This window comes from Lytechinus pictus, chromosome 5, assembly GCF_037042905.1.
Source record: "Lytechinus pictus isolate F3 Inbred chromosome 5, Lp3.0, whole genome shotgun sequence".
Taxonomy (NCBI): domain Eukaryota; kingdom Metazoa; phylum Echinodermata; class Echinoidea; order Temnopleuroida; family Toxopneustidae; genus Lytechinus; species Lytechinus pictus.
Window position 1 is genome coordinate 36,265,199 of NC_087249.1, and position 17,768 is coordinate 36,282,966.

Here is a 17,768-nt window from a genome sequence, read left to right on the forward strand (position 1 = left end):
GTTATCTTTCATATTTGCGTTTGGAAAAATGGAGAAAAGATGTAATATTTTACATCTTTTTTTTCAATAAGTAAAACCTAGAAAATTATGATTTCATGAACATTTTAAAGAGTAAATAACCTGAGGAATTGTAGAGATACCAAGAAATTAAGAAGATAAAATGAAAGTTCAATGTTTACCCTTTCAAATGACGTATGTATTGATGAAAGTGAACAAACAGAAATAACGAAAAATAATGCTGATTTGAATGAAATACTATTCTTGCTATTCAAGTTATTTCCTCTGAAGTACGATAGAGTATGACCTGTTCCAAAAAAGGGCATTGTCGTCGATCAAGTGACCAATCACAGCACAGCTGCGATCCCCACGCAAACACACACAATAATATATTAGAGCCATGTATCTTCAAAGTGCGGCCAACCGTACCCTTTCATTCGTGTAGTCTTCAAAATAAGACTCTGTAATTTTGTTTATTCATAGTGTAGCAAACAAAGTTATTGCCAGTCGGAAGGAGACAAAATATAAAAGAACTAAAGATGATATATTGAAATATAGATAAAAAGGGGTCGGACAGATTCAATAATTACAAGTTTGGGGTATAAAATCCCACAAAATAATATAGGTGTTCATGGCAAAGTGCACAGAAGTAAGAAAAAAAAAAGTTTAGTTTTCGTGAATCAAAGAAGAGGGAATGCAGATCAGTTACAAACAAAAAAATCAATACAAATTTTCAAAAAGAAAATAGGCCTGTTTGTTCTGTATTACTGGCCTGACCAAAGTAGCCACCTGTTAACATTCTACGTGACTACATTCTATTGTTCATGCCACCAAGTCATGAACAATAGATGCCCAGACTCTCTTTCATGATTAATCTCTAATCCGCATTCCCTCCTGACCTATTATCTAGGAAAGTAATTTAGCACAGGATGTTCATACAAATCGGGGCTCACGCGCGTCTTTTGATTTGACTTTTTAATACTTTCAAAGGTTCCGGTATTGATTTATTATGGGTGACCCAGGTAAAGAGAAAACAATTTGCCCCCCTACAGAAAAATCCTGCATCCGCCCAGGGCCTCCCCAGCTCGTAGCACTATCCGTGGTAAAAGAAATAATTTGTTCAGATAACATAGTGTACAATAATATGCGTGGTATAAAGAAATGTAATATTCAACCCGTTATCATTTTCATTTCTACTCTCTAAAGTCGTTTTAAAATCCCCTTGATAGTGACGTCAATGATGCAGCAACTAACAGGTCGGTCTGATCGGTTTTGTTAATGTATCCCTTTCTTTCTTTTCCTCAAAACATCTGATATTACTGTATATACTCCGTTTACTTTTTCTCTGACCAATGGTTTGATTTAGCAAAGGAAAAACATCCACCTTGAAAAAAAAAAAATCTTGAGAAGAATAAAGCGGTATTATCGGCCGTTTTTATTATCACATTTTTTTTTTTTTTGCTTCTTCCTATTTTATTAGAGGAGAATATTGAACAATTCATATTTTTGTGAGAAGTTTGAATATGATATTGATAAGCATAACAATGTCAGTCATTTTTTTTTATAATGGTTTGGGCTATAAAAACACAAACGAATATGAACCGTTATTTACCTGATCTTAACTTTATGAAGAGAGAGTTTGGCTGCAGAAGGAATGCAATTGATATGATTACAACAATTATTTTTGAATAATAATCATAATGATGATGATGATGATTCTGATGGCAATAACATTAATAATAATAAGAAGAAGGTGAAGGAGAAGAATAATGATAATAATTATAATAATAACAATAACAATAATAATGATTACGATAATAGTAATACTAATAATGATAATAATAATAATAATAAATGAATAAATAAATAATGAGTGTGATGATTACAGTGCGACGGGAGTTGGAAATGACAGCCTTCTTTACTCATATATTTATAACGAGAACAATTTTGTGAGAATGCTAAAAAAACAAAGTAAAATACCTTTCCCCCGCCCCCCCCAAAAAAAAATCTCCCCCAAACCTTGCACATTTGCAGGCAGAAAAAAGCCTTGACACAAGAATACTACCATATCGGCCTGCAAGAATACTACCATATCGGCCTTCGTCTTTCTGATGTTGACGTTAAAGGTCGGTCCCAGACGTAAATAATCATATCTGATTGATACACGTCTGACAAAAACTCAAATACACACACACACACACACACATGCAAAAGACCCGATCGATAGCTCATGAATATTCATAAAACAATAGCGAATGGGCGAGTAGCGTTGGGTGAGAGACATCGTACCGCTCTGTCATTGGTCAATTCCGAGCTGAATGCCTTCGCACACTCGCCTTTGCTCTGCCCATAGAAGTACGTGTATTGCTACACACAACCTTTATATCACACGTGTCTAGAGTGGAAATCTTGATTGAGATCGCAGCAATATCCTAAATCAACTCTTCAAAATAATGATGCAAAATTCCATTTTACTCAAAAAATGTCTATGTAAACCACTATTTTTTATATGACAAAATCAATTGTGAATTCCTTGCCAATATAACAACATAAAAAACACAGAATATGGTGTTGATTTTCTGGCTGTAAAATTGGTTAAACAAAAAAAAGTTGCTTGGGCAACTATAGCTGCCAATGGCACTAGAGGGCTATGGGCAGCTATAGCTGCCAATGGCTCTTAAAGAGTTAAAAGATATCCTCTGTCAATAAAAATATATTTTAAGACTTTCGATGTGGAAATAATTGATTTTTGTTGTGCTATGAATATCTATATCTTCCAACAATATACGATTGTTGTTCTTGATCCGACCCGTTATAAAATGATGGTCGACTTCAAGAAAATCATGGATATACCTATACAGAGTTTCGATCTAGATGATACTTCTAAAAGGTTTCGAATCGGAAAGAGATCCGACCCGACATAAAATGGCGCTATAAGATTGACAAATATCGAGTTCATAAAGATCTTAAATTATTAAAAATATACTTCAGAAGAGTTTTGGAATGGAAAGAATCTAATTCTCCCTACGCTATAATATCTACATCTTTTAACAAGATGCAACTATTGCTTGTTCTTGATCCGACCTGATATGAAATTAAGTATAAAAAAAAGTTACTCCTCCCCCTAATCAAAATTACCCTGCTGCCGCCCATCCTCCTACCCCGGATGCCGGGCAAGGGGATTTAAAAAATATAGTAATGTACATAAATAATGATCCGCATATATTCATACAATTTGCGTTCAGAATTTTATATTGCTCTAGATGCACATCACATTCAATGAACAGTAAATGAACGTGGACTGAAAAAGGGACGACATGTTCTATTTCCACTCCATGCAGAATCATTGCCATGTTCGTGCCATTTCTAGTTAATTGATGCATATGCAATTGTTGATGATTATTTTACGTCTCGTCTTTTTCTAACAATTTCGTCCAAAAAGCGTCACTTCTCTCCTGTGTCTAATTTTTCAACAAAGTTAGAGCTGCAATGCTTTTATCCTCTCAACGATAAAATGCGAAGGAACAATAGATTTAATTCCCTATAGAATTAGAGCTATTGTGACAAGTTCGAGCAACTGGCACTTCGTCATTTCACAAAGGAGTGATTAGTCCTCATGATCGAATTCATTGAGCCCGAGCTTCAATGAAAACACTAACGTTGGCATCTCGGTTTTTTTTTTGTCTGGACGATCTTTGTGCATTTCTTGGCAAAAATAACTATTACAAGATTTCTTTGAACAGGAGTGAAAGCAGGAAGCCTGACCATGTTGACGTTATTCCAAGTGGTGCAAAAATAAACCCCAAGATGAAACTATGAACAATGAGCACGCAATAGACAGACGAACATTATATTTCAAAAGTGTTTCGGGTAATTATAATTTGTCAATGTAATTTGAAAAATCGCGAGAGCAAAATAAAGTGTGAAAACGGAGAAAAGAAAGCAAATGCAATGAATTAAAGGATGTTAAAAAAAAAAATGTGAAAAATAGATCATGAAGATTTAAAGAACGGGATTTTATAAATAGCGACCAAGCCGACATTATATGATCTTAGTTATGTAGCAATATAATGAGGCATATCTCTTAAAGTAGCTGAAAAGGCGACAAGGCATTGTGGCCCCGGGTAAATCTAGGAGTTACACCCATAAGTACCCACATTAGTATTGACTTGGTTTTATACCCCCCCCCCCCCCCCCCCCCCCGATTTTTAAGTTTATCTTTCTTTTAATTATGTTAACAATTTGCATAGATTTTGTATCCCCACGCCGATACAAAAGGTAAGTTAGAATCAAAGTTCTAATAATCCCGCCTTCTAACGAGGTATTCTGTTTGGATGCCTATTGACATTACCGCCCTAAAAATATATATGTACATAATTATACCATAGAGCTATACATACTTTGTTGATTTCAACGTGCCCAGGATTTTATAGGTCTAATAAGTTTCGCCCCCCCCCCCTCCCCCCCCCCCCCCCTTTTCAAAGAAATGGCCGACCAATTTTTCAAAATATTCTAGTGTTGGATGACTTTTAATAGCATTAAAATATTATAAGAGGGCAAAAAGTAGAGACTCCACAGGATGTTCCTTCTTATCCCCTTTTAAGATTAACTGATTAAGAAATACCTAACAAAGGTGCTGTTTAAGTTATTAAAGATCAAAGCGTCCATTTGCTTTCACCATATAATGCGCGGCGAGTTCTTTTCAAAGAAAGTATCCGACGTATATTATATTGATTAATTATCATTGAAGGGTCATGGGCGTAGCAGACATAAATATTCTGCAAAAGATCCTGCTCTTTTCATTGCGCTTGAGCGTTTTTCATTAAATTGATTAATTGTGTATACATGTACGAGTATGAAAACAGTCATAATGAATTGCGAAGAAGCACTATTATACTCACCTGCTGTGACCAAATAATCCAATGATTATGTAAAAATGAAATGAAATTATTTGAATACTTTTGCATAAAATATTATGGCATAAAAAAACAAATTTTGTAATTTGAACCATCAAATTAATGGCAAGGTGAATTATATCATTCTAAAACAGGAACAAGCGATTATCGTACATTGGTGGAAGAAATATTTAATTTTTAAGCAGGGTTAATTAGATATATATGAATCCTTCCACCTTGAAACGTACTAGAAGTATTTTTTAGATCATTTATAAGACAGTTTTTGGCTCAATATTTCGCACATTTATACCTTCATTTCGTGTTGGAGCAGAAATAAACACACAAGATATAATCGTACATTGTTGGAAAATACCATAGATTATTGCGAAAGGCAGTCAGATGCTTTCCGCCTCGTAACTATTTAGAAATCTACGACCCGTTTTATCTATTAACATTCCAAATATTTTGCTTCATTTCATGTCGGGTCGGATTCAAGAACGAGTTATTATCGTACATTGTTCGAAGAATAGAATAGTTATTTTATTTCCGCCCTAAAACTATTTTTGAGTAATCTAGGACCCGTGTTATCTGTCAATATTCCATATATTTTGTTTTATTAAATGTCTGGTGGAATTCAGGAACAAGCGATTATCGTACATTGTTCAAAGAAATACGTGATTATTTTGCAAGTTTAACTTTATGAATACGAATCTTTCCACCTTGAAACGTACCAGAAATATTTTCAAAATCATTTAAGACACTTTTAGTTCAACATTTCATTCTTTTATACCTTTATTTCGTGCCCGAGCGGAAAAAAAACACACAGGCGATAATCGTACATTGTTGAAAAATACCATAGATTATTACGAAAGGTAATTAGATTCTTTCCGCCTTAAAACTATTTAAAAGTATATTTAGAATAATCTACGACCCGTGTTATCTTGTAACATTCCATGCATTTTGTTTTATTAAATGTCTGGTCGAATTCAAGAACAAGCGATTATCGTACATTGTTCGAAGAAATACATAATTATTTCGCAAGTTTAATTACATGAATACGAATCTTTCCACATTGAAACGTACCAGAAATATTTTAAAAAGTTTTTAAGACACTTTTTAGCTCAATATTTCATTCTTTTATAAGTTCATTTCGTGCCGGAACGGACCCAAACAAACACGCAAGCGATAATTTTACATTGCTAGAAGATACTATGCCCTATTTCATGTCGGGTCGGATTAAGAACAAGTGATGATCGTACTTTGTTGGAAGAAATAGATAATTATTACGCAAGGGAAATAATATAAAACTCATATCAATATGAATCTTTCCACCTCGAAACGTACAAGAAGTATTTTGCTAAAAATCTAAGACTCTTTTAAGCTCAATATTTCATAGTTCAATACCTCCATTTCGTGTCGGGCGGACAAGAAAAATCACCGCATCGGTCGCGCACATTTCACCAACGGATTTAGAAAGAAGCACATCATTTGAGTACGAGTATTCGCTTGCAAGTTGGCCGCGTGCAAGCGGCGAGAAGCTGCAAGGATAAAATCTAGGATTAATGATTCCTGTTAAGGACGTTCCACAGTTATGTTTGTGCCCATTATGATCTGCGCATAGTTTACACTCTACGCGCTGACGTCACAATGGATGAACAGGTGATTAATTAGCTGCAGGTATGAGCTGATTTTTCTCATCTTCTGCACTTTAACTGTAGATCCGATGCGTTATTTCATGAAGCTAAAAAATTGAATTATTCCATGGAACATTAAAAAAAAAAAATCTCTACAATTTCAAAATACTTTACTCTGCAGTGCTGCCAAGAATCACGAATATTACCACGAGTTTGAATAAATGGTAGAGTGGTTTTGATTTTTTCTTCACATAGATACAAAGTATTCGGCGCATTTTTTGTGTTTTAAAAAGCACATTTGCTATAATAAAAATGCTGATAGTTTAAAACCAAGCACATGAACCCCTATTTTTCAATGTTTGTACCTCTTAGGTATACCTTCCTCTACAACTCTGCAAATTTTGGTGAAAATGACATGGATTTTAAATAAAGTGCAGCATTTATTGTACGTTTGTAGTTTGTTACTGAAATTTTACATTTTTTAGATTGGGATTTTGTTATTTTTTACCCCATTTTTAAGAACTGACAGTGCTGTTAAACTTAAAATTGCAAACAAATAGCACTATAAGTAGATTCTACACTCTAACAATACAATTATTAACTCTCTTGCGAAATTTGATGACTTTTTCATGTATTTTGACTGAGTAATAGAAGTTTAAAACTCATTGTAGTAATCTTGGGCGGTCTAAAAATGCCAAATTCTTTTGAATGCGCAATTCTTAAGAACATCAATTTGGGTGAATTTTGAAGCTCTATAGCAAAAAATCAAGCACATGGACCTATGTTAATTTTTGAATATTTCGAATATTAAGGTTCTAAAGTATCTATGCGCAAAGTTTGGTGAAAATGACATGGATTTCACTTTAACTGTGGAACGTCCTTAATCTGCTTTAATCTGAGCAGCGCGCCGCCGCTAGCTGCGTCTAGCGGGGAGATACATCCTGTTCACTAATTACCGCAGCGGGGGTGTGCTCGCGGGGTGCACGCTGCCAATACAATATGGATGGGCTCCCTTAAATAACCATGTGATCGATCAACTTGAAACCTTGCTCATGTATGCAAACATAAGAGTGATAGTGATTATATCTTGAGGTAATGTCAAGATCAAAGGTCACAGAGGTCATTACATTATAAGTACATGGATCTTGTTCTCAGGATAATTGAAGAACCCCTTTGGGGATGAACTTCAAACTAAATTCATGTACATTCTTATTCAAGGGACATTAATGTCACAATATCATATGTCAGAGGTCACAGAGTCCATTTTGTACTTGAAAATATCATGCAGACTGATACCCTGATAGCAATATTCTTGACTATTCTGGTCATCTACCTTTCATTTATTCATTTGTGATGAATTGGTTTGCCGTTGTCCACGACCACAAATTAATGAAAGGGTAATGTAGTAGTTCAGTCATTGCAAATACATGTATTTTGTATGGATAGGATGAATTGGTGTTTGGCCAGTAATAGAAAGTGACATGTGTATGTAGGTGGTGACTTTGAAAAAAAAAAGACATCTAATTTTGTGATTTAATTGTCCAGTTTGGTCAGAAGTCCCATGTGGAATGCGCAGCTTTCTCTCCCGATGGTCAATTCTTGGTGACTGGTAGTGTGGATGGATTCATTGAGGTTTGGAACTTTCAGACTGGAAAGATCAGAAAGGATCTCAAGTATCAGGCAGAGGTGATTTCCCAGTGTTATTATCTTATTGCTTCAACATGCCTAAAACAATCCATAAAAATGATTAATAATGGCAATGATAGGACAAGTAAGAACAGAGTTTGTATCTATAAACACAAGACATTTTTTAGATGTTAGAATGTAGTCATTGTCAAATTGTTATTGAAGAGATTATTGGTGTTATACAGCATACATAATGCACAAATATTTTTTTTTTTTGCTTAAGAGACATTCATATATCAAGTATATCATTTTATTGAATGAAATACAAACATGTAGTAGCCCAGAAACGAGAATTTAAAAAAAATCCAAGCTATTCAAACAATACAATAGAAATATAATAACAAAGATATATTAGTCAAACCAATTAAATAGTCTTTTCAAACTGATTTTTTTTTTTTTAACAGTGTTTTATTTCTTTGAATCTATTTTTCTTCTCTCAGGATTCGTTCATGTTGATGGATGATGCTGTGTTATGTATGTGCTTCAGTCGGGACAGCGAAATGGTAGCTACTGGGGGTCAGGATGGCAAGATCAAGGTAGGTCAAGGTAGGCCAGAGATAAACCTGTTGGTCCACCTGTGCCTGACTGATATTGCCAGTCACTGTAACGATTTCCTATCAGTGGTTGACCACTAAAAAAAAAATACTTTCACACAGCCAAGGATTTTGACAATAAAAGGAAAAATAGAAGTCCTTAATCATGGGGAAATTGTATTGTACCTAATCTACAGAAGGCCTATTTGTAATTAGATTTCTGTGCCATGTTTAATATGATGGATCATAGAATCCTGTTGGAGAGACTAGCTGGTTGCTACGGCTTTACTGGTCAAGTTTTTGAGTTGGTGAAGGATACCTCAGATGTTTACAATGACATGGAATATCGCAGGGAGCAGTAGTGCGGACCTGCCAACCAGTACGTTTTAGCCGTATTTAGTAAGTTTTTGCAACCAAAATACGGCAGTACGTTTTTTCTTTTAAAAATATGTTTTTTGTAAAAAAAAAATATATATATATATTTTTTTTTTACAAAATCGTAATTTATTATCCGGTAAATCATTAATTTTTGTGGTGTATTCAATACATTTTTTCCATTCTATAAAACAGATGATGCATGGGTTTCTTTCGTGGGTCAGTGGAACTGTGTGCACGTGGCATTATGGCATTGGCATTATGGTCTAACCCGACTCGGCTGCGCCTCGTGGGTTAAACCATGCCAAAGTTACCTTGTGCACACAGTTCCTACTGACCCACTCTAACCCATGCATCATTTGTATACTAATTCACCCAATGATTGTGCAATTTTGCACCCGACCCTCTCAGAATTTGTTGTAATTTGGTACACATAAAATTCCCCATGGCCAAAGCACAAAACAAAAAAAATTAGTCCAATCGATCCGTCGGTTCTCGCGCTACGGCCCGCCCTTTTTCTCCTTGTTTTGACAAAAATGGGTGTGACCTTCAACTTTCAGTGGCCATTGCGTCGTAACGTGTTGACCAATTTTCACGAAACTGGTACCATTCAAAAGGAAATTCAGCGAGGAATCCATAACATGCATCAAATAATGTATTGGAGCGATTTATAAGGTTTGACCTTGAATTTGACCCCCGGACAAATAATTTTTTAACTTGATTTTCGTGTATGTTAATTATTAGTATGATATTGACAAAATATGTTAAAATCAATGATGAAATTTTATTTCTTCACCTTTTTAAACTCTTCCAAAGATACCAATTATCTGATCTGAAATTTCACTCTAGTCCCACATACTGATATTCACCCCCCCAAAAAAAAAAAATCCCAGTAGGAAAAAAATGTCCTTTTTATACGCTCGTCTAGACGGGACGTATTATTGTATCACACTCGGTGTCCGTCCGTTTGTCCGTCCGTTTACTTTTCCTTGTAAACGTGATAACTTCAGTTTAACTTAACCTAGGCTCATATAATTTGGGCAGCCATTTTCTTTTCTCTAGTTTTCCCCAAAATGCACAACATAATTGTTTTGAAGTATCAAAGGCATATTTCAGTAAGCAAATATATCCCACCTCTTTAACAAAAAAATACAATTATAGTCATGAGTGTCTATAAAAAAATACAAGAAATTTGGAAAATAATTTTTTTTTAAATAGCCTCAAAATGGACAAGTCATTGTAATTTTTGGGAATTCAGAGGAGATGACCTCTCGCCAAGGTTTGTTGCTACCTTTCAGCAGGCTAACATTACATCATCAACAAAACCTACATCCAGTCACAGCAAAGTGGAAAATCATATGATGGGGGGACTTGCCCCAGGGGCGGATTAGCCTTGCTCTCCCATATACCTCATACTAAGATTGTAATCTCTGATTGGTCAAAACTGCATCATGTGACGCGGTGATATTCCATCTATCATCGTCTAAGAGGTTTGACTAACTGTACATTTCTATACAAACTCTTTGATAGTATTTGTATCCCCTGAGAGCGGGACCACAAGTTGTGAGCTATCTGGCTGCGCTGCTGCTACTCAGCCATGTATGCGCAGCCAACTGCACGCGCACTGGCAAAGTGCAGCTTGTTTAAATTGCAACTTTAGTGATTTAACAAATTAAATTGAGATTACTCAAAAGTTACTCTAGTGGTCCTGAAATTTAATCGATTGGGGTTAGAGTTATGTGATTATCGATGAGGTATATAAAACAAATATGGACTGCTCTGTATTTGGATGACAGTGAAAATCATAACTCCCCCGGTGCCTTTCATACTGGCCCTTCTATCACCCCTCGGCCAAGGTGCCGGGGTGATAGAAGGAGGGGGGTATTAAACACACCTCGGGAATGATAATTTACACATTCATCCTCATGCACAGTCAATAATTTTTGTACCATCCTGCCTGAGTTTCAGGTCACATGACTAAGGTCAAAGGTCATTTAGGGTCAATGAATTTAGACCATGTTGGGGAATCAATATTGAAATCTTAACCAAGGTTTAGTTTTGAAATGTCGTCATAACTTTGAATGTTTATAGATCTAGTTTATGAGACTTGGACATAAAAGCAACCATGTATCCCTGAACTCCCTGTGAGCATTTCAGGTCACATGACCAAGATCAAAGGTCATTTAGGGTCAACAAACTTTGGTTGTTGAACTGGCATCATAACTCTGATTTATGGATGTAGTTCATGAACCATAGACATAAGGGTAATCAAGTATGAATAATTGTTTTGCTTAAGTCTTAGGTCACATGATCAAGGTCAATGGACATAGTACTATTATGATATGATTTTTTTTTTGGTGAATAAGTATTTAGTAGTTGTTTCCAAAGTAAGCACTGCTAATATATTGAATCGCGTAATGCAGGTGAGACTGCCAGAGGCGTTCCACTTGGTTTATTTTTATTTTATATTTGTTGGAAATCTAAGACAGGCCAGTATTTTAAGATATTTTAGAATGGAAAATACATTATTGTTTAGAGTTGAAATTGACAGTATATGAATGATTGAATATATTATATTTTATATTTGTTAGGTATGGAAGGTTCAAACAGGACAATGTTTGAGGAGATTCGAGAATGCTCACAGTAAAGGGGTCACTTCTGTCAAGTTCTCCAAAGATGCCACTCAGATTTTAAGCTCTTCATTTGACCAAACTCTAAGGTTAGTATATTTCTATTATCTATTTTCTTCAAGTACTCGTAAAGGCTAAAGGCTCATTCTCTGTCAAGGCTCATTCAATTATTGCACACCAAGGCTCATTCAATTATTGCACACCAAAGCTCAGCATCAAACCTCATCAATGTTTAATATCTTACAAAGTCAATCGGATTTATGAGGCTTTAAAAATGTTGAAGAGGCAATCTGAATTATTTTCGTAATGCGGCAAAAGCAATTGCTGACCAGTCAAATTTTGTTTTAAGAGTTGACGTAAAATAATCTGTCCAGAGTTGTTCATACGAACTTGTGTCATAATACAACATGAAATCATTACATAGTACATGTATGATTATGAGTTGTGACAACACTATGTAAAATTTCTACAATGTATACGATTCTCTGAGCGACCATTGACAATTTTCTAGACTTGAAGCATATTAAGTGATTTGTCTCACCATATTTAAAAATTATGATTAAAGGACAAGTCCACCCCAACAAAAAGTTGATTTGAATAAAAAGAGAAAAATCCAACAAGCATAACACTGAAAATTTCTTCAAAATCGGATGTAAAATAAGAAAGTTATGACATTTTAAAGTTTCGCTTAATTTTACAAAACAGTTATATGCACATCCTAGCTGGTATGCAAATGAGAAGACTATGACGTCATCCACTCACTATTTCTTTTGTATTTTATTATATGAAATATTCTAATTTTCTCATCATTGTCAAGTGATACAACGATTAATTCCTCCCTGAACATGTGGAATTTAGCATTGTTTAATACTATGGTTCAGTCAAGTTGGTCCTTATTGTCGAATCTATAAAAAATGAAATATTGTGTATTTCAAACAATAAAATACAAAAGAAATAGTGAGTGATGGACATCATCGACTGACTCACCTAGTTGTGCATATCACTGTTTTGTGAAAAATAAGCGAAACTTTAAAATGTCATACCTTTCTTATTTTACATCCGATTTTGATGAAATTTTCAGCACTATGCTAGTTTGATTTTTCTCTATTTATTCAAGTCAGCATTTTCCTGGGGTGCACTTGACCTTTAAAGTTACTGTCCTTGTCGCGCTATATCTGAATGAGGCTTTAGGAAGTGAATTTTAAATACAAAAATGCCGGCCATCTGTCTTTTGCCTGATTCAGTTTCTGACAACTTTGATTTCAGGCTTAATTACATAAGGCTCATTTGGGGATTTAAGGGATGTTTTTCAAATGGTTAATAAAGCAGCAGGCCTGCTAACTACTCTTTTTTTTCCAGCCTGGCAGCCGCTGTGTAGCGTCAGAGCAACGAGGCTCTATCCCTTTAATTGTTGAACGCCAAACAGGGTAGCAGCAACTCCTATCTTTTGGTCTGGGATTTGAACTCCCGGTTGTGAGACAGATGCTCTGCCAACTGAGCCAACACACCAGAGTTAAAGATTTCTTATCAACCAAAAAGAGGACCACTCCCTTTTCATATTTAATATTTAAGAGGAAATATATAAATCAGCCCATACATGTATGTGTGTGGTGGGGTATGAGTGGAAGAGTAATAGTTTTTCAGCACTTTTAATTTCTCAATATTTAGATATAAGAATGCTAAACATGCCTTAAGGACATTCCACAGTTAAAATGAAATCAAAGTCATTTTCACCATATTTTGCAGAGAGTTACTTTAGCACCTGAATATTTCAAATATGTAAATAATAACATAGGTTCATGTGTTTGATTTTTTGCTATTGAGCAGAATTGGAAGTTCTTGAGAATTGAGCATTTAAATAGGATTTGGCTGGGCTATACATGGGTCAAAAATACTTTTTTGTAATTTCAATATGGCAACAGTTTTTGTCTCACCTGCATAGCAGAGTGAGACTATAGGCGCAACTTTCCCGACGGCGGCGGCGGCGGCGTCAACACCAAATCTTAACCGAAGGTTAAGTTTTTGAAATGACAGCATAACTTAATGGACCTTGTTCATGAAACTAAGCCATAAGGTTAATCAAGTATTACTGAACATCCTGCTTGAGTTTCACGTCACATGACCAAGGTCAAAGGTCATTTAGGGTCAATGTACTTTGGCCAAATTGGGGGTATCTGTTGAATTACCATCATAACTTTGAAAGTTTATGGATCTGATTCATGAAACTTTGACATAAGAGTAATCAAGTATCACTGAACATCCTGTGCAAGTTTCAGGTCACATGATTAAGGTCAAAGGTCATTTAAGGTCAATGTACTTTGGCCATGTTGGGGTATTTGTTGAATTACCATCATAACTTTGAAAGTTTATTGGTTTAGTTCATAAAACTTGGACATAAGAGTAATCAAGTATCACTGAACATCCTGTGCGCATTTAAGGTCACATGACCAAATTCAAAGGTCAATGAACTCTGGCCATAATTGGGGTATCTGTTGAATTACCATTATAACTTAAAAAGTTTATGGATCTGATTCATGAAACTTGGACATAAGAGTAATCAAGTATCACTGAACATCCTGTGCGAATTTCAGGTCACATGACCAAGGTCAAAGGTCAATGAACTTTGGCCATGTGGGGGGGGGGGTATCTGTTGAATTACGATCATAACTTTGAAAGATTATCGATTTGATTCATGGAACTTGTACATAAGAGTAATGAAGTATCTTTGAACAGGTCACATGACCAAAGTCAAAGGTCATTTAAGGTCATTGAACTTTGGCCATTTTAGAGGTTTGTTAGATTGCTGTCATAACTTTCAAAGTTTATAGAGCTATAGTGTATAAAATGTGGATATAGGGGTAATCAAGTTCACTGACAAGTTTTAGGTCACATGATCAAGGTCAAATGTCTATGAACGTAGTATTGTATCATTATATGAATAGTTTTTTTGTGAATAATTATTTGATTAGTTTTCAAAGTCAGCACTGCTGCTATATTGAATCGCGTGATGCAGGTGAGACCGCCAGAGGCATTCCACTTGTTTATTCCTTGTAATGTATCTCAACATGAAATGACAATATTTTTTGTCTCGGGTCCAAGAAAAAAGTGTGCCGGGCCAAAATCCAAAATGGCCGCCATAACCCCCCAAAATCAAAGTTTTGGCCACAACTTCTTTATTTGGTGGTCTTTTTCTCTGGTTTTGGTGTCTATTCATATGTTTTGGGGGGCAGGCAGTTTGTTTTTCCTATAATTAGTACTTTTAAACCATTATTTGTAGAGTTAAAAGGTAATCATACCTAAATTTTCCAATTTTTATAGCCATTATTCAGCCAAAAAGTAGGTTTTATCGTCCTGGGGTTCTTTGATATTAGATGACCAGGTCAACAATAGCAAGCAGCTTCATAGAGCTATATTGCTTTTATTCCTCTACTTTGGGTTTTACGGATATTTGTGAAATATATCTTATTAAATAAAAAATTTCAATTATCTATAGGGGCTGTACAGTATACAATGTACTGTACATACTGCACTGCATAAATGCATTGGCCCCCATGACAAGGCCTGTATTAACTATAGTGTCATAGAAATGAGCTCTTAGGTTTAGAATTAGATGCCTCAGAAATAGAAGATATGTTTTGTCTCAAGAATTGAGGACATGTTTTGTCAAATATGCTAATTCAGGGGGCGGAGAAAGGTAATTAACCCCACATTATGGCATTTACACTGTAACTATTCTGGGCCCCGTTGCATAAAAATTTACCATTATTTTAACTTAACTTAATGGTAACTTACGGGTCATTCCATGCCAATTCACCCAATGAATGTGCAATTTTGCACCCGACCCTCTCAGAATTTGTTGTAATTTGGTACACATAAAATTCCCCATGGCCCAAGTACAAAACAAAAAAAATAGTCCAATCGGTCCGTCGGTTCTCGTGCTACGGCCCGCCCTTTTCTCCTTGTTTTGACAAAAATGGGCGTGACCTTCAACTTTCAATGGCCAATGCGTCGTAACGTGTTGACCAATTTTCACGAAACTGGTACCATTCAAAAGGAAATTCAGAGAGGAATCCAAAACATGCATCAAATAATGTATTGGAGCAATTTATAAGGTCATGACCTTTGACCTTGAGTTTGACCCCCGGACAAATAATTTTTTAACTTGATTTTCGTGTATGTTAATTATTAGTATAAAATTGACAAAATATGTTAAAACCAATGATGATATTTTATTTCTTCACCTTTTAAAACTCTTCCAAAGATACCAATTATCTGATCTGAAATTTCACTTTAGTCCCACATACTGATATTCATGTTAGTAAAGTGTTTACCAGTCCCATGATACATGATTTCTTCCAATCTTAAGTTACAATATGCAAACATATGAAAAGAAATTAAGCTCATCAGTTAACAAATGAAACATTAAACATTTATGCTCATGAATAGGTATCTGTTTAGGCATTTTGATGTTGGGCAATATATAATAACTCATTATAAGAAAACTGCTGGGAATTGCAATATCCTGCTTTCTAGTAAGCTGTACTCCCCCCAAAGTGGATACATCCTTCAGATCCTTAAAGCATCATACATTCTTGATGATGATGATGTTAAAAAAAACGGTTGCCACAGTAAAACCAAAAATCACCCTTTCATAGCCCACTCCTAATTTAAAAGAATTTTGCATTTTTAGACCCCACGGGATAATTACGTTTAGGTTAAACTTCTATTTCTAAGCCAAAATCTATGTAAATTTCATCAAATTGTACAGTATAGATCAGAAATGTATACTCAAGATGGAAAAATCATTCATATTGCTAATCAGTTGCCCTTTTAATACTAGCAGCACCTTTATTTCTTTCAAATGGAGTAAAAGATGTAAAAGATTACAAAAATTGTAATCTCAAAAAGTTGAAATTTCTATAACAAATCTGAGAAGTATGCTGCACTTTATTTAAAATCCTTGTCATTTCCACCAAACTTTGCAAGCTTGTAGAGGTGAAAACATTAAAGAATAGGGGTTCATGTGCTTGTTTTCAAACTATCAGCACTGTAAAAATGCTGTTTAAGATTTTAAGAACATTGTTTAAGCCCGTCACGCTAACAACTATTGCTTAAACTTTTTAAACAACTGTTTATTTTTTGATCAACTATTTAAACTTTTTAATCAAGTTGTTAAAAAAGTTCAAACAATTGCAAAAAAAGTTTAAACAATTTGTTAGAGTGACAGGCTTAAACAATGTAATACTTTATATACTATCAATAACTGGGATAAACTCATTTGATTTGCTTGTTCATTACGATGAACCAGCACGCCGAATATACAGTACACAATTTTCCTGCGCGCGCGCTACATCTCCCTATGAACGCACTATCCCAAGATCATCGCGCAATTTGGCGTCCATTTCCTCTTTTACTTTCGCCTGCCGCCGTGATCAGACGTTACCTAAGTACACTCCCACTTTACTATAAAAGTGTCCGTTGTTTACATATTTATCTATGTATTTACAGCCTATTTCAATCCTTTCCTTTCGGCTTTAGATTGATTTCATTATATCATAGTGCATGGAGCATTCGTGTTATTATTCACGTTTTTCTTTAAATAAACTTGTGAGTTCCGAACCGTCAGTTTCATTTTCTCACAGACGGGTTGCTTCCGCTTCCCTTACCCGTAGCTCCGCGCACCCTTCCTGCATGCCGCAGGCATTGATACGACGCCAAATCCTTTTTAATTCTTTATTATTCTTGACTTGCACCTTTGCCTCATCTTGAATTGAATTGATTTTATTTCCTCCCCACAGCTTAGGCTATGGGACAGATAGGAGCGTCGTCCTTGTTTGTTCTCAAACTTGTTTTCAACTTGTTCCTTTGTGAGTCGGTTGATTGTCTCAATCAATCTTTTGTTTTTGTTCGATTAATTGATTGATTGATTAATTAATGAATTGATTAATTGTTAATTAACCAATTGGTTAATTGTTTAATTATTAATTAATTTTAATAATTATTTTTGTATTGAAATTT

General features: G+C 35.1%; 1 long non-coding RNA gene across 1 annotated transcript; it reads left to right on the forward strand.

The window, feature by feature from the left end:
* The first annotated feature begins 6,619 nt into the window (after positions 1-6,619).
* Positions 6,620-12,266, forward strand: LOC129260244 (uncharacterized). The gene is made up of 3 exons (XR_008584504.2): positions 6,620-8,212; positions 8,653-8,748; positions 11,712-12,266. It is a non-coding gene; the product is annotated as an uncharacterized LOC129260244 (long non-coding RNA).
* Positions 12,267-17,768: the final 5,502 nt, after the last annotated feature.